The sequence below is a fragment of the Lissotriton helveticus genome, chromosome 5_1 (genome assembly GCF_964261635.1).
Source record: "Lissotriton helveticus chromosome 5_1, aLisHel1.1, whole genome shotgun sequence".
Lineage (NCBI taxonomy): Eukaryota > Metazoa > Chordata > Amphibia > Caudata > Salamandridae > Lissotriton > Lissotriton helveticus.
Genome location: NC_136065.1, coordinates 537471207 through 537494659, shown reverse-complemented (window position 1 = coordinate 537494659; position 23453 = coordinate 537471207). Strand labels below are relative to the sequence as shown.

Sequence of the window (23453 nt, the reverse complement as noted above, 5' to 3'; positions counted from 1 at the left end):
ATGTCTCCATGTAAGAGAAATACTGTATTAATATTCATAGAATATTCATCGCACACGCAATACATGTAGAATTATGCATGCACCAGTCTTAGTGTCTATTAGTCTTTGCCCTGATAACTTTTGGATTCTATCAACATGTACTCTAAACACCAGATACTAGATATGCCTGGGTACATGTCGCTCTGACACTCCAGACTTTAGTCTCCTCTTCTAGCGCAGAAGTCATAGCCCCAGTTCTCCCTGGTAACACGTCATTGCCCATTTGCGCGCACCACTAGGTTAGAGGTCCCAGCTGCTCAGGTAGCCCCCTCCATGTTTCCGCCTCGTTTATGACATATTCTGTTATGTTTGCATCACATGTCTATGTATACGCCCTGTACACGCCTTCTTGTTACTTCATTTTGCCCTTATCTTTCGCGACTGCTACGAGTCACGCCTACTGCTACGCCTACTGTATTGAATGTAATGTATTTGTTTAAGTATATATATTGTGCACCGATATTAAAGTTGCTAGCCAATTCCCTTATGCTCCCAGATCCTGCCCCCGGCAGCTGCCTTCCTTCATTCCTTCCCGTGCAGGCTGTCCTGTTCCTGTCCTTTATGCCTATTAAAGCCTGACGACTCAAGATACCTCGAATCCTGACTCTTATTTATTGAGCTACCTGTTTATAGAGTATCCTGAAAAATAGAACCGGTAATTAATTATTTATTTACCACAATAGCAAGGTTTATCTGCGATAATTTCTGACGATGCTTAGCGTTAAAAAATTTGTTGCTAAGCATCGTTAGCGATTAAATATCGCTTAACGTTGGTAATATGCCCCAATATTCTTTCAAGCCTTCGATTAGTCATCGCTTGGCTAGGTTATCAACTGGCAGTTTTCTCCTCTGTTTGTCCAAAGCGCCATGAAGCCGTTGGTGAATGTGCGCTGCATAAATTCCTTTATCATATCATATCATAATAGCTCATTGCGCCTGTTTACAGATAGCTCTGAAGTTACCAAAGTAAATAGTTTGTTTGTAGGCATTTTACATCATTCTTTGTCGGTATCCCTTGGTTTAAAATTGCATTTGACTCTAGTGATTATAGAAACTAGAATCAGAAGTGAAATTGTAAATACATGCTTTACAGTGGAAACATGCCCCTGCATCTCTCAAAACTTTATAATCTCTGCCCATCATTATCTTCTCCTTCCAATTGTCATTGCTTTGGTACCTTCAGCGGACTTGGACAATCAATCACAATACTGTCTGGATTAGTATCACTGGCACTTCATTCTCCTGGTCCAATACAGTCCTATTAAGTGTTTCTAAGTTAAGAAGTGCTTCAAATTCACACCTACTCCAAAACAAGAAGACTCCACTAATACCCCTCTCTTTTTTCAATGCTAAAGCTACCACTGGGACATTATATCTTTCTTTAGCTTCTCCTATCCTATTTTGACTCTATCTCACTATGGATTCAGTACGCAAATTGATGAACTCTTCAGAGAAGGATTCAGATATCTTCCCTCATTCTCTTAGCCAAACATGATGAATTCCCAGTTCAAATTATCTTCCTATCCGATCCCAACCTCATATCCCACCCATTGAAAACATTGAGGCCTATTTTGACAGTCAAATAGGACTGCCCATCTTAATCACTAAAACCACTATCAATCAATCAATCAATTAGGTGTTTATAAAGCGCGCTACTCACCTGTAAGGGTCTCAAGGTGCTGGGGGGTGCAGCTCTGGTTCAGTCGAAGAGCCAAGTCTTGAGGTTCTTCCTGAAGGTGTGCAGGGACAGAGAGCGTCTGATGTTAACTGGGAGCTCATTCCAGGTCTTGGCTGCGATGCAGGAGAAGGTTCTTCCTCCAGTTCTGTTTCTGCGGATGGAGGGGTCTCCACCAGGGCGAGGTCGGTGGAGTGGAGGTTCCTTTTGGGTACAAGGAAGGAGACTCTCTCATTGAGGTATTTGGGTCCAATGTTGTGGAGGGATTTGTAGGGGTGGGTGAGAAGTTTGAAGGTTACTCTCTTCTCGATGGGGAGCCAGTGGAGGTCTCGTAGGTGTTGGGTCATGTGTTTGTGCCGTGGGGTCCCAAGGACGAGTCTGGCTGCGGTGTTCAGGATGGTTTGGAGCTTGTGTAGAAGAGTTTTGTTGATTCCGGCATAGAGGGCGTTACCGTAGTCCAGTCTGCTGGTTATGAGTGCGTGGGTGACAGTCCTTCTGCAGTTGGGGGGTATCCATTTGAAGGTCTTGCGGAGGATACGGAGGCAGTTGAAACTGGTGGAGGCGACTGAGTTTATCTGGAGAGTCATGGTGAGGGAGGAGTTAAGGATGATGCTGAGGTTCCGTCGGTGTTCTGTAGGGGTGGGTGGACTACCGAGGGTGGAGGGCCACCAGTTTTTGTCCCAGGCGGAGGGTCCCATGATGAGGACCTCGGTCTTCTCATAGTTGAGCTTCTGGCAGCTCTCTTTCATTCAGGCTGTGACGTTCTTCATTCCTGCTGCCATCATCAGAGGACAATATGCTTATGCGGCATGGGTTTGGGAAGTTAATTGAATTGCATGCAAAGATGTATTACTTAGAATATTTTTTAATAACCCCGGATAAGACAACCAGACAATATTCCCAAACATTTGCACTCAGCAAGTAATTTTGTCCGTTTTTTATTAATATGTTAGTTTAAAATGATTCTATGCCTCTATATTCATGGATCTATCTTTGAATTATGGCACAGAAATTGATGTTTACAGGAGCTTGAAGATGGGATAATATTCGACTTTTAGAGTTGTATGTGCAACATACACAGAAGAGCAGATAATCTTAGTTTTGAGTAGAGACATTCACAAGCCTCAATTATAATTAAGCTATGAAGCTGGACTAATAACAACATGTATTTATGAACAGACCATTAACAAGAAGGAGCTGAATAATGGTAATATTAAATAAACCTTTATATCATTCTACATGGAGGCAGGTGTACTTTAAAGTATTTGTGTAACTGTTACTGTTTTCTTTTATGTACACATCATCAACCAGAGAATGAAGGAGTGACTCTGTATTATCCTGTGTACTTTTTAAACACCACAGGCATGCACACACACACACACACGCACACACACCACTGACATGCACACAAATACATGTTAACACACACAACTGACACACACTGTTGCTCTCTGCAACTCTAAAGGTACATCTTCAAATAACGCTTTTTAAAACATATGACACAGGCATTAACATAACTTCTGACCAGTAAGTGTCCGGATAAAAACCTGGGGGCATATTATCAAGAACTGCAATAAAATTATCGCCGCTTTAGAGGCAGGAAACGGCCGCTAAAACTGCGATAATGGGCTTGATAATATGCCTTTGTGAATTCCCATAGCAGCCCAGGTTAACACCAGAACCTGGGCTGCTATGGGGATTCACAAAGACATAATATCAAGCCCATTATAGCCGTTTTAGCAGCAGTTTACTGCCGCAAAAGCGGCGATAGTTTTATCGCCATTCCTGATAATATGCCCCCCAGTTTCTTTCCACTTCATTCGACCCTGGGCTGAAGTCTGGGCTCATCCTTCGTCCAGTCCCCTCATCTTTCTCAGGCATCACTCCATGAGTCATACCAGCTCACGTTCCTGGTCATAATAAGGTTCAAACTGAGTTCCATTTTGTTCCTGCGCTATAAAACGCTGATATTCAACGTTCTTTTGGTTCATAGCACAATTATTGTAGCATGACATTGTCGGTAATCATGGAAAAGCAACATAATCCCACCAGTGTCTCACATTTTATAACAGCAGATTTTCTAATCCGGGTTTTTTGTTGACAACAATATCATTGTCTGTTTCTGAAAATTAAAATTAAATTAAAATATAGCTGTCAGGTGCCTTTGTATGATTGAAGGCAGTAACTGGGCAATACTCCGGAGATACATGTCCTCCTTGGTAATCTTTTTCACACAGAATTTAATTGGTCTGGGAGTAAATCCTGTTTCAACGCCATAATTGGCTCTTCGTGCATTTTCTGTATCATGCATTCTATATAAAATTGTAAATTGTGTTCCTTCATGTTCTCCAGGCTCTTCTGGGACTGAGTAACTATTGCTGGATCATAAAGAGCAGAGTTGGCTGTTGTAGAACTCCTATTCAATGTCAAGCTTTTAATTGGTATATATTTTTATTCTTTAATATGCCATACACTGTTGCCATTTCTGTCTAAAAATTTAAAAACATCCAAATAGTGTCCTGTGAGGAGATTTGATGGCAATTTTAAACCCACACAGTCACTGTTTCCTTCTAAGCATGCTAAGACGACCTTTGTAGCAAAGAACTAATTTACTAAATACTATTGGTGTTTGTGTTGTTATAGAAACAACATACTGAAATGTAACTTATGGGGAAACATCACTCTCTTACACTGTTAGATGAGAGTCACATATAGTTTGATGCCTTAGTTTGCTTAAAGTAAGCAATCACACACATGCTGTAGTTTCTCATCACACCAGCCATAGATTGGTATGTATTTGTTTTATCAACTTAAAAAAAGTCCTAACTTTTTTTGCAGTATGTAGTCCTCAAGTTGCAATTCTATGTATAAATACTTATAATCACACTGCCTGTTGTGATGCAATAAACGTTATAATTAAAATGAGTTTTCAATTCGAGCAATTAGTGCATTTTAAATAATATGACACAGTTTGGCAGTGAATCACAGCTTTTTGCACTATACCAATCACATGCATGAATTTCATTTAACCCCTTAACCGCGACGTAAATTCTGCCGCTGTGCGGGGCGTTCTAATGAGTGGGCGGGGCTGCATCGGCCAACGGACGTGTGCAGCACTATCAAGGTAGTGCTCGCGATGGCTGTTGGCCGACGGGTGCAACAAACGGGTTAAATGTAGCTAACTTGCCTCATTTTGGGATTGTCACAAAATGCAGCGCCAGGGCAGATGCCAAAGAAAGTGAAGTCAAAGAGTGAGAACACTCTGGGCCATTCCTTCCAATGCAACTCTGGTCGATAGACCTTTTTAATAGCCTGAGAAAAAATAGGGTTGATAACAATTTAAATCTTATGATATATTGTGATTGTTAGAACCACACAATAAAAGCCTGATTCAGTAACTTGAAGTTAAAATGTTTATTAAAAACGAAAAGCCAGACTAATACAAATCAGTCTCAGGAACATACTGTAAAAGTACAAGATAATCAAAGGAAGACCAAAATGGCGTACAATATATGTACTCAACAGCAAAAAACATATACGAATTTTCGTGGCTGCGATGCAAACAAAAAAGGAAAAAGATTTGACGACTAGACAAATGGTTTTGATCCTTCTCCCCATACATTGAAATAAATGTCAGCATCTACTAAACCCTACACTAAACGAAGGATAGGGGAAAGCCTATTGAATCAAAGGAAGCAAGGAAAGTGTGAGCTCAGAACTTCATGTAGACATTCTATAGTTAAGACGTCATGTATAGAATGAAGCCACACAATTAGAGATGACAAGAGTTGTCTGTACCTCTCCAATTCTGAAAGGAATCTGACTAAACTCAAGGTGGGTTTACTAATTAAAATGCACAAAGAACATTGGATAAATATGACCTCATTGATATCACAGTACTTTTCCATTTCCCAAGAAGGAACTTGGCACCTTCCACACTACTCCCATATTTCAAGCTCTGCTTCCCAAGCATCCTTAGATTCCTCTCTTTGTCCAGTAGTAGCAACTTGTAGCACTCCCTTTGTTCTTCATTAAAATCATTTGACCTTGTCAGTTCTTCCTCGCATCACTATCTATGAACTACACTGTGCTTTTCACTAGCTAAGGAATGTCTTTGGACTGCAGCTGTAGAGGGGAAAACATGCAGAAAAAAACGTAAACATTAGTATTTAATGCTTAAGGCCCACAATCATGCTGACTTAAGAGTTTTCTTTAAATGCATATTAATTCTACCACCTACATATAATCCAATAAATAATATCTCTAATAAAGGACTCAAACGATCGTTATACTCTACTCTTATGTGTGGCACAGTATACTAATACATGTATTATTAAGCAACCAAAAAAACTGTCACAATTTATAAAGAAAGCAATGGATATACATGTAGTTCATTCTCACTAATCCCTGGCGAATGCACTGCATTAAATGCATTTTAGCACACCACCTTACAATCTAAACATATAGAAGATTAATATCAGCAATCCAGAAGAGTCTAAAAGAGAAAAATATTAATATACAGGCACACACATATGTCGAAAACACATTAGATACACTTTCTACACCTTTGGTGAACCATATCTCATTTGTATTATTGTGTCTCATGAGTATATAAGGCCAAAGTAAATATATATGTAGCCCTAACCATAACATAAAAAGGTGGAGCCAAACGTATGCTTTTCCAAGAGTATCCTGACACATATTGAAAAGTCTATAATGGTGTGGAGGCACTATCAGTAACAATTGTGTTAAAAAGTCCAACATAAACATACTTGGAAGGAACTTTTGAAGAAGACAGTTTGAAGTGTTGATGATTGGAAAAGTTCACAGGGGAAGCTACTGGAAGCCACAGCTGAGACAAAGAAATCAAAAAAGCATGGATGGGATGAAGTTAGCTGTAATTTGGAAAAATGATCTTACTTTTTGTGGTTTGATAAGAGTCTGTCATTAATAATAGATGGATTAGTCTAAGTCAACTAAATAATGGTATTATTTTAAGGGACAAAGGACTTTTAAGTTGCAACATCTTAGGATTCCTTTACCATATCATGAGCATGAGACTTGGAGCACAATTAGGCAGTTTCTTGTATCAGTAGTTCCCTTAAAAGTGAAGAGTAGGAAGATTTTCTACACTAGTGGAACTTAGAGACAAGTGTTCCACGACAGAGTAACAGTTAGATGGACAACATTTAAATTTCATCAGGAGTTGTGACTTTGACTGTATACTCCCCTTGCACTTCAGACACCTGACAATTAACTATTGTTGTAACATTTTTCTGTCATCTTTTAACATTTTAACATTTTTTTAATCCACTTTCCCAGATCTTACCACCATCACTTTCGTTGATGGTAACATCAGGGACATATGATTTGCGATATCATGTTTGCTACATCTATGGTTCTGTTGAAAGTATGCAGGAGACTCAGCTTTGCAAAAATCATAACTCCGGTTCCCTTCATCAGATTTTTGTACTTTTGGTGTCTATTTAATTGAAACTGCGGATGGGGAGCAGGTACATGGAGTGGCGTATGGTTTTACTTTTGTAGCGCTTAACTGGGAACTGTTTTTAAAACAAATGTATCTTGTAAATTTCAGGTAACTTTGCGCCTTGGGGGGTTTGTAGTGTCCCTGGAGGCAGCTATTGCTGGGACTTGAGTTTCAGCCTCCCCGGGCCACCGCAGCTTTGCCTTTTAAGCTGAGGGAAGTGGAACTCACCTGCCTCTCTGAGTGCACTTCTAGCTGGGTTAGCAGCCTAGTGCACTCCTCATAAAATACACAATGGGCAGGTCTTGCAGTGAATGAAGCTCCGGGTTGGGAGCAGGTAAACAGAGTGGCATTTGGTTTTACTTTTGTAGCGTTGTGTAGCGCTTAACTGGGGACTGTTTTTAAAACAAACTTATCTTGCAAATTTGAGGTACCTTTGTGCCATGCGGGTTTTGTAGTGTCCCTGAAGGCTGCCATTGCTAAGACTTGAGTTTCCGCCTCCCTGGTCTGCTGCAGCTTCGCAGTTTTAGCAGAGGGAAGCGGAACTCACCTGCCTCTTGGAGTGCACTTCCAGCTGGGTTAAGCAGCCTAGTGCACTCCTCATAAATTACACCAATGGCCTGGACGCCCAGTCCGTCTGCGCCCATCTGCATCTGTTCCACACCCAGCACCAGAAACCCTGGAACTCACCACCTAAACCTCTCAAAATCCTGCAGTTATACTAAAGAACAACTACTTGCTCTGTGAGGGAATGAGAAAAAAGATTGCACGCTCCCCATGAATTTCAAAACACTCACCAAGGAGGGTAGGTTCACTTGAATGGGCTGCCAACATCAATTTACATACTCTAAAGTAGAAAACCCTCATGTTTTGACCCCCTCTATCTCTCGTAGCCATTTGGGGACAACCCTCACAGGGTTTCTGATTAACGCCAGATCCCTAATTAAAAACAAAATTGAAATTGCAGAATCCATCTCCCAACAACTGCCAGATTGGGTATTTATCACATAAACCTGGGCCAAGGAATCCTCAAGACCTGACCTGGTTGAAGCAGTCCCACAGAATTATAAGCTTGCAAGATTAGAGAGATTGGGGACAAGTGGAGGTGGGTTAGCAATCATTTATAAAGATTCTTTTTACTGTCATTTAAAAGCCCTGTCAAAAGCCTCGGGTATCTGCGAAGCATTAGACTTCACTATTAAAATGTCCTCAACAGAGTCTTGTGCAGGAACTTTAACTTATCGGCTGCCAGGACCCAGAACCACTTTTATCACAGAGTTCACTGAACTTATAGAGCTGTATCTCGGAATTTTTTTTTAGCTTAATGGGAGATTTTAATTATCATGTTGATAATGTCTCCTGCAAGGTTTCACAAACATTCAAAGAGGGTATGTGTAGTTGCGGTGATTTGTAATTAGTAAATACCCCCATCCATTGTGCTGGACACATTTTGGATTGCATTTTTACCAATGATCAGCGAATTAAGGTAGGGAAATCCCTCCCTTTGTCCTGGTGAGATCATCATGCTATGCCTTTTTCCCTGATGCTTCCGATTACTAATAAAGTTGACAATAATGAAAAGAATAAAATGCTCAGAAGAAATTTTAAAAACATCAATAAGGAGACCTTCTCTCAGGCCCTAAAACAAAACCAATGAACAGAATTTAGTGACCCCAATCAGGCGGCTATAGAATATTCCAACTGGTTAGGTGCAGCAGTTGACTTGCTGGACCCTCTCAAAGAAATGTATGTGGGTAGAAAAAAACACCGCCCCCTGGATCTCAGAAAAACTCAAGCTACTTAAGCAATCCTGTCCTCATCAAGAAGGCATCTGGCATAAACAGTATGACATATTGGAAAAAACACAAAGTATAGGGTTTGCCTGGCAGAATATAAATTAGCCATTAGAGCGGAAAAAAATGCCTTTTATTCTCAGATGACATTCTACCTTAGGTCCTCTAGAGATCTCTTCAGACTGAGAGACAATTTTTCAATCTCCTCCTCCTCGGGCCATCATGAGAGCACACAGGCCTTTAGTGATGGTATGGCTGATTAGTTTAACTCTAAAATCGCTAAAATGTACTCTGTCTTGGAGAAGAGTAATACCATGGCCCCCTAAAAGGACCAAAATACTGAACCTTTAGCTATTAGCCCCCCTAGCCTCTGGGAAGCGACCACTGCCTTACGGCCTTTCTTACCCTTTTGAATGAACAGGCCAACTATCTTCTGGAAGGGGTTAAATCTGGCTCCCCTCTAGAGGCGTACTCCCCAAAGTTGATGAGGTTAGGCAGGGAGATTGTTGTTGCCATCTAACAGAGACTCTGAACGTAGCCATTAATTTAGGATGCTATCCACTTGTTTGGAAAAAACTGCGCTCATCAGGCCTCTAATTTAAAAAAACAATCTTGATCCAACAGAGTTTAAAAATGATCACTCATTTTCCTTACTGCCGGTACCTGCCAAGACTATGGAAAAACATCTCAATTCACAACTTACTGCATATTTGGAGCAACATCATCTGCTGGATCCTACCCAGTATGGATTCAGAACTTGCCATGGAGCAGAAACAACTTTAATAACTGCAGTTAACCCTTTGGATGCGTCGGACGGCCCCCGGCCAGCCGACATCATGGTGGGCGGGGGCGTCGGATGGCCGGGAGCCGTCCGATCTGCACATGCATCAAATTTTCCCGCATCGCAGAGGAATTCCGTCTGCATTCAAAGGGTTATTAATATACGCATTCAGGTTGATGCTGGGCAAACAGTTCAGTTTGTCTTATTGGATTTGTCTTCAGCCTTTGATAGCATCTCCCCAAACAAGTTGAACAGTCGGCTGCAACAAATAGGGGTCTCAGGTTGTGCATTGAAGCTTCTGGCCTACTTCCTGACTGACAGGTCTCAAAAGGTACAAATGGATCGATTTAATTTAGATTTAATTCTAAACAGCTCTGGAGTCCCTTTGGGGTCCTCTTTGAGCCCCACCCGGTTTAATATATATGTTTTCCCACTGGCAAAACTGGTTAGAACTTTTGGCTGGAGGTAATATCCTATGCCGATGACACATATCTAATTATGTCTATCACACAAGACTTTGAAGTCTCAGCCACCAATTTCAATAACTGCATGAAGACGGTGGCTCTCTGGATGAGAGACAACTACTTTCAGTTAAACGGTGACAAGACGGAGGTTTTGATGTTTGGTAATCATCACCCTGAATGGAGCCACTTATGGTGGTCAGAAACATTGGGCTCATGTCCCACTCTGGTTGAATCTGCAAGAAACCTTGGTGTCATAGTTGACAGAAGTCTATCTTTCATCATCCAGGTTAATATGACTATATCCTCTTGCTTTTGGATCGTGAGTATGCTCAAAGAGATATTCTCATTTCTTTCTCTTAGTGCACGAAATCAGGCTGATGTATCACTAATTCTATCTATGTTGGATTATGGTAATGGCCTTCTTTTAGAAGCTAACAGGTCTTCCATCAACAAACTCCAGCTGGTACAGAATGCGACCGCACGACTGGTACTAGACATTCCTAAATACCATTCAATCTCAGCTGCCATCAAGAATTTGCATTGGCTTCCAGCACAAAAAATAATTGTATTTGAAACCTTGTGTATTGTGCATATGGCACTACACAATTCAGGACCAGAGGGAATCAGGAACATCTTCCACCGGCATGTCCCTATCAAACATCTGCAATCAGCCAATAAAAATCAGCTGGTTGTTTCAAGATACCGAAGGCACGATGGGGAGGAAGGGCTTTCTCGGTCTCAGCGGCCAAGCTTTGAAACACTCTTCCGTTATCTATATCTGGCTTAGAATTACTTCTTTCATTTCGCGTGGCCTTGAAGGCAGGTTTTTACTTGATTCTTTCATATTCTGCTCCCACCAGATAGCTGTAATTGCTTTAGTAACTTGACACCTTAGGGAATTTGTTTGTGCTATATAAATTGCTAATTTGTTCATTCATTCATTCTATTTCAATATAAGATTACATGCTATTTTTAAACATTTGAGTGGAGCTTTTGCTGTGTTGCATTTCTTCTTATTAACTGTTTTGGTGTGGATAAATACTTGTTTTCCTTTAAGATAAGCCTGACTGCTCTGTGCCCCAGGACTGAGTTATGATTTAATTTAAAGTAACCTAACTGCACCAGAAAAAGAATGGTGACATTATTGATTGGTGAAGTGTTAAACCCACCCCAACTAATAATCCACTTTTCTCACACTAACCTCAATAAATCCATTCCATAGAAATAAATATGCTTCATTTCCAACTGTAGAGAACTTTATAATAGGTGATCCACTGGAATAAGAGCTCAAAACATTAACCACAACTGTGTTGCAGTGATTTATTTTCTATTATTAAGCTGATATTGTAATTTGTGTAAAGGAGGCATGAAATAGTTCAAATAACTTCTGATTGCCTTTGCTATAATCCTATGCATTTGTGTGTGGAAAGAATGTAATATTGTATTCTTTATAGTCATAATAACTACACTTTTGATCAACCAAAAATGCAAGGGATAGCGGATGTCAAATTCACCACATTAAAGGTGTCAAAGGTAATACATTTTCCTTTTGTTAATAAAAGATACTGTTAAGCTAACATATGTGGCTGACAAGCCTTCATAACCAGCTCATAAAGGGATGAATGAAATGTTTAAGCTAATCTCCGCCAGGCTTGCACTGCTGTGTTGTCTAGTGTAATTTTAAAGCCAGCCCTGCCTTGCAGGCTGTGTTGAAAATAAAACTATGTTTAAATTCGACTTTGGAATTAAAAGTACTTCCAAAGTCCAACACTACCTTTTTATTACTTATAATTCACCCTTATGGCCTGCCCTAGGTGCCCCATGGGTATACAAAGTTTGTCTTTGTTTTGCAGCTATATAGCAATACCATTCAAAGAATCAAATTAATGGTCACATTAAATCCAACAATTTGCAGAGGTTAGATTTAATATAGCTATTACAGGAAAGTAGTTTTAGAACTTGGTGTCCTGAAGTTGCCTAAAGCAGGCCTGTAGCATCCTATTCTGATGGGCCAGCCTTTGCCAGCCTGGGTTGAGCTGCCCCCTGGGTAGATAGGAGGATGCCTGGGGCTGAAATAATGCAACCATTTGGTGGGAGGAAATTTGCTTCCTGGAGAAACCAGGGAGAGGAAGAGGGTTGGGGAGATAGGCTAGACTTCAAAAACAGGAGAACAGCCCCCACTTCCTTTATCCCCAGCCATATGGGGGCCCCTCCTTATTCGATTAGGTGAGAGGCTAGGTGTAGTCAGATGTTTGCCACAACTTTGGGTTGGGTTACACAGCCAAGGAGAGATGGTTTCCATTTTGATTTTTGGAGAACAGTTAATTCTGGGTAGAAAATATGCCACATTTCACTGCAAGTGGTCATAGCAGATGGAGGTAACTTTATTCCTATCCCAGAAGGTGGGATAAATATGGGAGGACTGCAGGAGCTCCTTAGAACACTGTCTGGAACATCGGAAGAAGAAGAACTGCCCTGCTTGGCCCTTGGACTGTACTACAGAATGCTTGCACTCATAAGGACTGCACCAGCTGCACTTTCAGGGCTCCACAAAGAAAGGGCTGTGCCTAATATAAATGATAAGTAGTAAACTCCCTGATAAGGAACAGGTACAATAGAGCTGGAAGAAATCACCTGCTAAGCCAAAGAGAGGATTACCCCAGCAGACCAGCTGCAACTGGGTTTTTCCTGGACTGTGCAGATACATTGTGGGAAATCGAGTCCTAGTCCCCAATCTCAGAGCCATTCGACCCTTAAATTGATCCAATGAACCCACCACAAGGAAGATCTGTGGGGAAAAAACTTTCTATAAGCTTTTTCAGAAAAGCTCCAGGCAGAGCCCCAATTGACAATGAACGGGAAGTCGTCAAGAACCTCTTTGAGACCCTCCTCACCGTCGACACTGAGGAATCTGACGCAGGTCATTAGCCCGAGCCACCGAGCTGCAGAAGGCCACCATCATTGACTCAAACTCAGGATTTGAGAAGCCCAAGTAAGCTCTTAAAAGCCTGTCAACAGATCTAAAAATGTAACTTTGTCCCAGTCCAGCGAACGTGATAATTACGAGTGGCACTTGAAGCTGTTTTGGTGCTTGAATGCACACTTTTTAATATAATCTTTAAAAAAAATCATATCTCTGGTTCCCTACATTAGATTTTTGGTATTTGGGAGTTCTTGTATAAATATCCCTTGTTTCCATAAATTAGTGTTGGAATTTTACTGTATTGCGTGTTTTACTTATTTAATGTTTTGTTTATATAAAATGCTTTACACATTCCTGTCTCCTTAAGTTAAGTTAAGCCTGACTGGGAATCCTGTTTTGACAGTTTGTGGTGAGTATTTCTTGGTTCACACAGCATAGTATTAGGGGGAAAGGACTCTGAAAATAATTTTTACAAGAGCCTCTTACACTTGCAAGCTCTCCTTATTGATGACTCACTACTGGCGGCATCCAGGAGATTGGGTTGGTCTCAGTGCCTGGCCCGAGGTGGAACTCACTATGTTGGGTGACCTATTTGAGGGGGGCGAACTTAGCTCTTTTCTAGATTTAAGGGCAACATATGATATTCTGGTGGGACAGTTCCCACAGCATGGAGCATTGACAGGCGGGATCCATGCCTGTAGGAGGGCGGGTGCCGCTGAGGCCCTGGAACATGAGTGCCTTGGTTAGCTATTCCTTATCATGTGGACAACGAGGGCGTCCCCATCCTTTTTTGTGCCTTTTAAAAAGGGGTCCCAGATGGACCTGTCACAGATGCGCCTCTGGTGGAGCGCTTATCTGGGACCATGCACAGTGACTATTCGTGGATAAAAAAACTGGTTTTTACCCTTAGGGTGTTCCAAAATGCTAGTTTTAAGCTCAATCAGTTTTAGTTCTTGCACCAGGCCTATCTCATTCCTGAGGAACTTTGGGGTATGTTTCCTGGTGCTTTGTCAGAGTGTCCCCATTGCTATGCTATTGAGGCATGGTTCTTCGATATGGTGTGGACTTGTCTAGTTCCGGCCCCTTACTAGACCACCATAATGAATGAATGAATGAATGAAGGATTTATAGAGCGCATGGCTGCCCTTAGGCTTCCCAGCGCTTGCAATTAGATACTAAAGTTGGGCAGGTAGAACCCTACAGATATTGCGTGAACAGCCATGTTTTAAATTTTTTTGCGGAATTGTGGCTCCCCCTCTATTCGCCTCAGTTCCAATGGTAGGGGGTTCCACAATTTAGGGGCCAAGTGGAAGAAAGAACTTCCTCCCCATTTTTATCTACAGAGCTTGGTTTTGAACTAGCCTCTCTTCTGCGCTAGAGCACAGCTGTCTCTTTGGGATGTAGGGCAAGATCAGCTTTCTTATTTTTTGTGGGCCTTTTTTATGTTGTGCTCTATGGGTAATGACCAAGGTCTTGGACTTTATTCTGTCCTATACTGGGAGTCAGTGAAGTTTTTTCAGATGCATTTTCACTGATTCCCGTACCGGGATGTTACACAATAATCTTGCGGCTGCATTTTGGGCTATCTGCAGCTTCTGGATGACATATTTGGGTGCCCCTAGGAAGAGTGAATTTCCGTAATCCAGTCGCGAAGTAACCAGCGAGTGGATCACTGTCTTCCTTAGTTGAGTGGGTATTCTGTCAAGAATTTTCCGTAGACTTCTAAGAAGCCCAAAGCAAGTTGATGTAGTTTTATTGGCTTGTGAAGTCTAGCCAGAATCCCAAATTTTTCACTGTATCTGCTGGGGTAGGTGGTTTACCCAAACATGCAGGCCAGTTTATTATCGGTCTAGGTATTGCCTTATTTCCGATAAGTAGCAACTCCGTTTTTTCACCGTTTAACTTTAGGCAGCTTGCCGTCATCCATTCCTTCACTTTAATCAGACATGAAGACAGTCACTCACCATCCCTGCAGTTTCAGGGAGATGATCAGCTGCGTATCGTCAGCATACGAGGTCATGGAGATAGCAAATTCCAGTCAAATTTTGGCGAGTGGCTCCACATACACATTAAAAAGTGTTGGACTCAGGGATGAGCCCTGAGGAACTCCACACTTGAGTGACATAGTTTTGGAGCAGGTATTATTTTCTTGTACTTGGGAATGAGCGTCCATCCAGAAATGAAGTTTCTCTGTTAGGTGGTGTATATCTGTTCTAAAGCCACTGTAAATATCCGTCACCTTCGAGAGGAAGTATGAAAATAGGGTGTTACACCTTCCCTCTGATGATTCAGATGGACTACTGTCGGTAAGTGAATTATTCAGGGTTTTAATTATTGAAAAAAGTCCTCTTGAGTTCTGTGCCCCCCTAATTTTCTCCTCAAGAAATTTGGCTTGGCTCAATTTGATGTTATCATGGTACTTCCTGATGGCCACTTTATATTTTTTTTTGAGCTTGGGATCATAACACTTTCTCCAATCTTGCGATCTTTTTACACTCCTTTTTTTGTTCCAATAATTGAGAGTTAAACCATCCTTCAGCTCTAGGTCTAGTTCTATGTATGTGAATGGTCTTAGGTGCTACAGTATCCAATGAGTGTGTGATCCAGGATTCCCATTGTGGGTAGGCTTCTTCAACTGACCCTGGTATTTCTAATTGTGGATTTGCTGTCTCTGTCAGAATATCCCCCCAATTGTCTGGGTGAATCTTATCCCAGCATGTTTTCCATACCTCATTCTTCCGTATAGTGCTTCTATGTTCGTTCCCTGTCTTTTGCACCCTTTAAAATAGAAAATAGTGGTCTGACCAACGTACTGGAACAGGGGAGGCGATCGTTAGATCGGGGACATTGCAGGTTACCACATCCAAGATGTGGTCTTTAATATGTGTCGCTTTTTCTACCAATGGAGCCACTTGTAGACTTTCTAGATCTGATAATAATCTCTTCGTACTTGGGTTACTTGCATCCTCTATGTGACGATTCAGGTCTCCTTGTATTATGATATGGGATTTTTTGAGAAGCAAACTAGCCATTGCATTGGATACTTCTTCTAAAAACATCCCAAGGGGGCCTGGTGGTAGATAGATTAGTAGGCCCGAAAGCGTAAAGGTAGGGGACAAATGTATTGTAAGTTGGAGACATTCACAATCCTCCAAAATAAATTGTTCCGTAATACACTTGTATTCCACCTTCACAATGATGGCTAATCCTCCTCCTATTTTGCCCACACTATCAAGTCTATGTAGTTCATAGCCTGGAAAGTTGTGTGTCGGGCTACCATCCGGCAATTTGTTTTCTTGCCGCAGCTGTGTTTGCTGAGTTTGTATACACAAAGTGTGGCCTGGAAGGGGACGGACAGGTTTGTGGACTTAGCACTGCTACTTGCTAGGCATCAAATGATGAAGAGCTGGAAATCTGCAACTGAACTTGATTTGGGAAAATGGAAAAGAGAATTGACTTAATTGACAGATATTGAGAGGGAGGCGCTATGATGGGGGAGACTAGAGAAGTGCACAGGATCCTTATTTTGCCCTCCTGTGATGCAGTGCCGGTGGATTGTCCGGAACTGGATGCCAGAAGGATGATTTTTACTAGGGTGGCACACTCTTCAGTGCCTTTGCCAGAAACTGATCTGAGACTGAAGTTCCCTCAAGCTCCTACTGAGGTGCATGCAAATGAGGTCCCTGCAGAGTGAATGATGGTAGCCTGTTGCCAGGGTGCTTGTGAGATGAGTGTGAGAAAAAGCTACTGCAGCTTTTTGTTGTTGTCAGGGGGTCAATACCATGCCCCCTGGCCGCGGCAGCACCAAGAGCTACCACTTTAATGCTCACCTGAATGCGCTGCTCCTGTGTTTCCTGTGTCACTTGCTGTGAGAAAGTCGTCCTTTTTGCCCTGATTACCCCCATTTTGTTATTGATACTGCTGCTAACTGACTCTGCCTGTGCCCTAGAGTCTGCTTACTAGACCCAGGGCCAATGCTCTGATTATAAGTTATATGGTAATTAGGTTTAATTATAATTACTAGTGACAGCCTAGCTGTAAGTTCCTAGTCCACAAACTTCCAATAGTTCCCAGGGACTTCGTCAACTTGTTCCAAAATTGTGCTGTTTTGAATTCCAAAGATCTCCTACCAAGTCTTGAGTTTTTAAACCTAGGCACACAGACAAGATTTGCTGATGACGATCTTAGCGACCTAAGAGTTCTATAGTGGCAGAATTCATTTTGTTATGGCCTAAGTCCAGGTCGATTTGAGGCTTTGTGAACTATACACATGGCCGTAGAGATTCATCTTTCCTTAACAGGTAACCAGTGGAGCTCTTTTAAGGTACCTGATGCAGAATAAAATCATGATTTATTCAATGCTAAGTTAGCAGTCATCACCTGTATCCTGTAGAGTCTTTTAAGCAGGTAGTCTGAAGCTTCTAGCAGAAGACAGTTACACTAATCGATTCTGCTTAATACTGCACAATGCACTACCAGTTTTCTACCTGGCTGTGGAAGTGGAGGGACAATTTTTCTCAGATTTCTCGTAAACCATGGCAGACAGCTCCATTTTATTGACATGAGCTTCCATTGAGAGCTTCTCATCGATCTGGACTTCTAGATTTCTAAGTGACTGGGCTGGTATTAAGTCTGTGTCATTTGTCCAAGGCCAAAAATTGCTTGGAGGTTGTTACAGTCCTTTGCCTGGGGAACAGCAAAGAAATTCAGTCTTACTTCCATTCAATTTGAGGGTATTCCTGCTGGGCCAAACTGCCAATGTTGTTTTATCTCCTTTGTAGCACAATGGCTCCATAGGCTAACAATGGAATATGTTATTAAAGCATAAATATTGGAAGAAAGGAGCTGAAAATACACTTCAAAGTGTCAAAATAATATTTAGAATGAATCCAACAACTTGCCACTGTGAGATTTATTATAACTATCACAGAAAGAAAGTTACATAACTTAGCCTCCAGCAGCCCTCTCCTGATTGGCTAGCCTCTGCCAGGCTGAGACAAGCTGTCTTAATGAGGTGTGAAGTGGCCTGGCTAGGGACAAAGGATTTCCTGTAGGAGGGGAATGCAAGCTGCAGAGCTAAAGCAGAGTGGGTGTGGAGTAGCCAAACTGGTCTTCAAAGAGGTAATGACAGTTTAGGGCAGCACAGGCTCACCCCCACATCCTGCACTCCCAGCCAGATAAGAGCCACAGTAAATAGACCAGTGAAGGGGCTGGAAGGGGAGTGTTAGGGAAACTTAGACACACCAGTGGGTTAGTGTAGCCAGATTTAACCCTCCAGGAGAGAATTTCTCCATTTTGGATTTTAAGTGAATGGTGCTTTCTGGCACAAGAATATTCCATACTTTGGAGGAAGTGGTCATACATCTGGGTGGCACTCTGCACCCCACTAGTCAGGGGTGCCCCCCTGCTTGAGGTCCAGGAACTCTGAATAAATATGGGACAGCTCTCATACAACCAAGACTGCTGCTTGAAACAAGAAGAAGGACTGGCCTGCTACTGATCTGCACCCAAAGGATTGCACTCTGAAGGACTACACTTGCTGCACAATGTGGAACTACAGCCCTGAGTACTTTGCCTAGCTTCACAAAGATCAAGGAGTGGACTCCCTGAAAGCAATATGTTAACAGAGCTCAACTGCACCATCTCCACCAAGATGTTCCCTGCCTGGAATGCTTCTAGTGGACTTTTAAGGATTTGGCATGGGGCATTGTGTGAGTTGTAGTCCCAACATTCCAAGGGCAATCTCAGAGTTTCTAGGCCCTTGGGTTGGTGTTTTGGATTCTTTTAACCCTCATTGGAACTTCAGGAAGAAGTTCCTGGAGTTTGCAGAAGTTTGGAGCAACTTTTGAACGGTGACCGATTCGGATTTCAAGTTCATCCTGCTGAAAACACCGGAGTTCCAGCTATTGAGGAGACTTCCTGGAATTAACAAAGGCCTCACACAGAACCAAGGCAATGACATTGACGTTGAAAAGGCTTGAAGAAAAGTCCTGCTCAACGACAAGAGAAAGAGCTCCGAAAACATTCCTACTTCCGAAGGTAATATTTTGATCGAGGCCTCCTACTTAACGTATCCGACCAGGGATCCATTGCGATCTTCCTCAAACTTTGACTTTATCCCAGTCAAGCACGACCAGATGTCCCAAGTTGGCGCTATTAGTTTTTAAACACTAGAAAGTCTTTACTCTTAAAAAATTCATATCTCTGCTTTCCTATATTGTATTTTTGTTGTGTTAGGGTCTTACTTATTTCCAATTCCAATTCCAAAAATTCTTTATTTCGGCCACATGGGCCATAAAAGATGCAATAAAATACAGTACATAAATACACAGTAAAATGGAATGCATGTATTAGAGAATATTTACATATAAAAAGGCTAGAAGGTCTGCATGAGGTAAGGAAACACAGTGGCACCAGTTCAGGGGGACATTTTCTTCCTTATTAACCAAGCTGCCATTAGGAATTTTGATACCGCAAAGACAATATGTCCCAGGGTATTGGTTTTCATAACCCTGTATGCTTGTAGGTATTCCCGAAAACCCAGGTTTCGGCACAGCGGTGCAATCCAACGCTTCCTGGGATTTTGGTATGCGTGGCAAACAAACATTATGTGCAGATCATCTTCGTTCTTGGTTTTACAACAAGGACAGAATTTGTCACCCCCAGTGAGCCATTTGTGGGTAAATACTTTGGTGGGGAGTGTGCCAAACCTCCATTGCAGGAACAATTTCCTTGCCAAAAGAGGAAAAATAAAATCCATAAAAGGTTCAAAGAGGTAAGAATTTTTGGACTCCATAAAACGACTCGTCAGGGTGCCGGTACTATGAGCATTGTCCATGTCAGCCAGATTTTTGTTTTTGTACAGCTGGGCAAGAGTTTTGCGTGTGATCCTTTGACAACCCTGAACTGGATCATCCCAGAGGTCTGGCAAGTTCAAACTGGACAATTCTGATTTAATAAAAGCCAGCCAGGGGATTTTGTTACTGCCATTCAGCCTCAGTACATGGATAAGGTCCTGTCTATAGTGATACAGTTCCTCAGTGGACCATATCCGATGCCAGAACTTCACGGGTTTGGATAGAAGATCTTCAGCGATGGAGTGTAGGCCCAAATCCAATCTTAGGGGGAGGAGTGGCGTTCCCTGCGGGAGAGCAAGTAGGCGTCTCAAGAATGTATTTTCCACCGCTAACAATGCCTTCCCTGCTTTGTAACCCCACAGCTCGCTGCCATACATGGCTGCTGCCTTCGCTTGAGTTCTATAGGTTTCAAGGGCCGGGCTTACAGGCTTAAAGGTGGATTTATTTGCCACCTTCAGGAGTGCGCCCGCTAGCTGGGATAGCTTCAGCCTTGATCTCGCTATCTGGCAGTCCCAGGCCAGGTTTTCTTGTAATGTTACCCCCAGATAGACAAAGGTCGAGACCCTCTCAAGACTAACTTCCCCCAGTTTTGGGTTGGGTCTGGTTCTGGCAGGGGGGTTGAAGATCATAAACTTAGTTTTTTCTGTGTTGACCTCCAACCCGTGTTGCCGACAGAAAAGGCCAAAACCATTTACAATCCTCTGGATCCCCATGGGGGATTTGGAAAGCAGGAGGGTGTCATCAGCAAACATGATTGCCGGAACCCTCCTGCCTGCCAAAACCGGGGCGTCATTGTCCTCGACAGTGTCAAGATGTTGAATGACACTGTTAATGAAGAGGCAGAAGAGGGTTGGCGCCAGGACACAGCCCTGTCTGACTCCTCTAAGGACAGGGAATTTGCCTGAGAGCTTACCATCCCTCCCACACCTTACTTGGGCATAGTTGTTCTCGTGGAGCCTGATGATAGTACTAAGAAGGTGTGGGGGCACTCCTAGCTTCTGCAAAACCTCCCAAAGTTTCCCTCTAGGGACTAGGTCAAAGGCTGACCTCAGATCCACGAAGACCATGTACAGTCTTCCACCCTCTATGGTGACAGTCTTCCAATATAGGAGAAGAAGGCGGAAGATCTGATCCATGGTCGACGTGTTCTTTCTGAAGCCAGCCTGAAGGGGAGTCATGATGTCATTTTCCTCCACCCAGTCCAGGAGGTGATTAAGGATGAGGCGCGCAAAGAGCTTTTGGGGGACATCTATTAGGCTAATGGGCCTGTAGTTGGCGGGGAGCAGAGTAGATCCCTTCTTGTGGATCGGAACAATCTCTGCCCCCAGCCACGACTTGGGGATTGACATACCTCCTAAGATGGCATTAAAAAGAATAAGGAGGTATGGGCCCCAGATGTCCAGATGGTGCCTAAACAAATCCCCAGGTAGCCTATCTAGGCCCGGCGCCTTCCCCGCTGATAGTTGCTTCAGGGCTGCCTCCACTTCCCCCAGGGATAGTTCCAATTCACGGTCCTGTATGCCACAAGGTGCATCCAGAGCTGTGACAGGACAAGGATTGGTATCTTGATAAAGTTCCCCGAAATGGGCCTCCCAAACCTCGGGGGCAATATTGGGTTCTACTGCATTTTTGAGTTCCCCTGTGCCATTATTAACAAGGGCCCAGAATTTACGGGAATCCCTAACTTTTAGGGCATCACAAAGATCATGCCAGTGGTTCCAGTCCCACTCGGTCCTGGCAGACGCCATCACTGTTTTATAGTGTTTCCTATGGGCACGCACCTTGGCCTTGTTTGACCCCTCTTTTATTGCAGCAATGAGCTCAGACTTTGCTGCCCTACAAGAGGAGGTATACCAGGTGGGAACATGGGTCTTTTTCTTTCTATTTGGCACCAGCGGGTGGAATACCTCAGCCAAATCTCTTACAAGACCCTGGTGGATATCACCCAGTTTCTCATTGTATTCCGGGGTTCTTGGTGCGTTTAGCAGTGCATCCACCTCCATAAACCTTGGGATTGCCAACCCGTATAGTTTGCTAATGGCCTCTTCTGAGCTCACAAGTTTTCCCCACTTAACCCGTCGCCTGCTGGTTGTAAGAACCAGATCCCCCTCCTCTCCCCCTGAGTTTTCTATCACTGTTCCCGCTACATGGGGAGGCCGCTGGATATTTAAACACAGGGCATTATGATCGCTATCTGACCTGTTTATTACCCTGAAATCGTGGACTTTAGGCCAGAGTGAGATATCCACCATGATGTAGTCTAGCCTCGACTCATGACCCCTCCTATTAAAAGTGCACACTGAGGGAGTATCGGAGATGGTGCGCCCATTACAAGCCCTCAGTGCGTAGTTCAGGGTAAGGGACATAAGTTGTATTACAAGGGGGGACCAGGCTTTAGGATATGGGGAGGACGAGGGTGGAACTCCCCAATGGTCATCTTCAGCCGTGAGGGCACCCTCCGACATGCCCTCAAGGGGTTCAAAGTGGCAGTTGAAGTCTCCTCCAAGCACCACCTTGAGGTCTCCCGGCAGCTGCCCCAAGAAGGAGGAGAGGTCGTTTAGGGTGGGGGATTCGACAGGCGCGGCAACCGGTCGAGAGTAGACATTCACAATGGCCCATGATGGTTTGCCAGGCCATGTGAGCCGAACACACTGGATGTCCTGCGAGGACGTAAGTACCTGTTCCGCCTGACATCCGGTGTGACTCGCAATCCAGATTGCCAGCCCGCCCGACGGCCTCCCCCTCCCCCCCCATTTGGCAGGAATCTCAAATACATCAAACCCATTCCTGATTACAGTGTCCCGCGCCCACGTTTCTTGAAGGAGGAGGATGTCGCTACTGGCCAGTAAATGGTCCCACTCCGGTGTGCCTTCCTTGTTTGCAATACCCGCTACATTCCACGAAACAATTCTCAGGCCCTGGTCTGTGGGTAGAGCACCTTGACCTACAGTGGGGGATTGCATAGGGACGGTGGGTGGATAAATTCCTGGCACGATGGTAGGTGGACCAGCCAGCTCGTCCCCCCCGGGTTGCAGGATGTGGCCAGCCCCGGTGATGTGAGAAGTCCCCTGTAAGCCCAGACTGTCACCGCTGTTAGGTGGTCGGTCACTAGCGTTAACCTGCGGGGCGTATTCTATTACGGGGGCTACAGTCATTCCCACCCGACTTTGCGCTTTAACTTTAGCATTAACCTGGGAGCCAGGTTCAGCTGCAGGGGCTCTGCTCTCTCCCACCCCCCTGCGAACCTCATCTACCATCTTTCCCGAGCCAGACGAGGTGTCACTGATTTGTAGTCAGTCGACCTGGTCTAGGCAGGAGAATCTATTGTGATGAATAAAGTTTGCCTGGGCATGTGGAAGGTGGTGCCTTGGTCTGTAGCGTGAACCATCCACAGCAAAGCCCACTCTAGTCCACCCCTTCTCCCCCCTTGCCTCTG

The 23453-nt window shown here is 43.4% G+C and overlaps 1 protein-coding gene across 1 annotated transcript in view; it reads right to left on the bottom strand.

Annotated features, from left to right (window-relative positions):
- PCDH15 (protocadherin related 15) overlaps positions 1-23453 on the bottom strand; it is a 2579312-nt gene that overhangs the window by 2506056 nt on the left and 49803 nt on the right. The window lies entirely within an intron of this gene.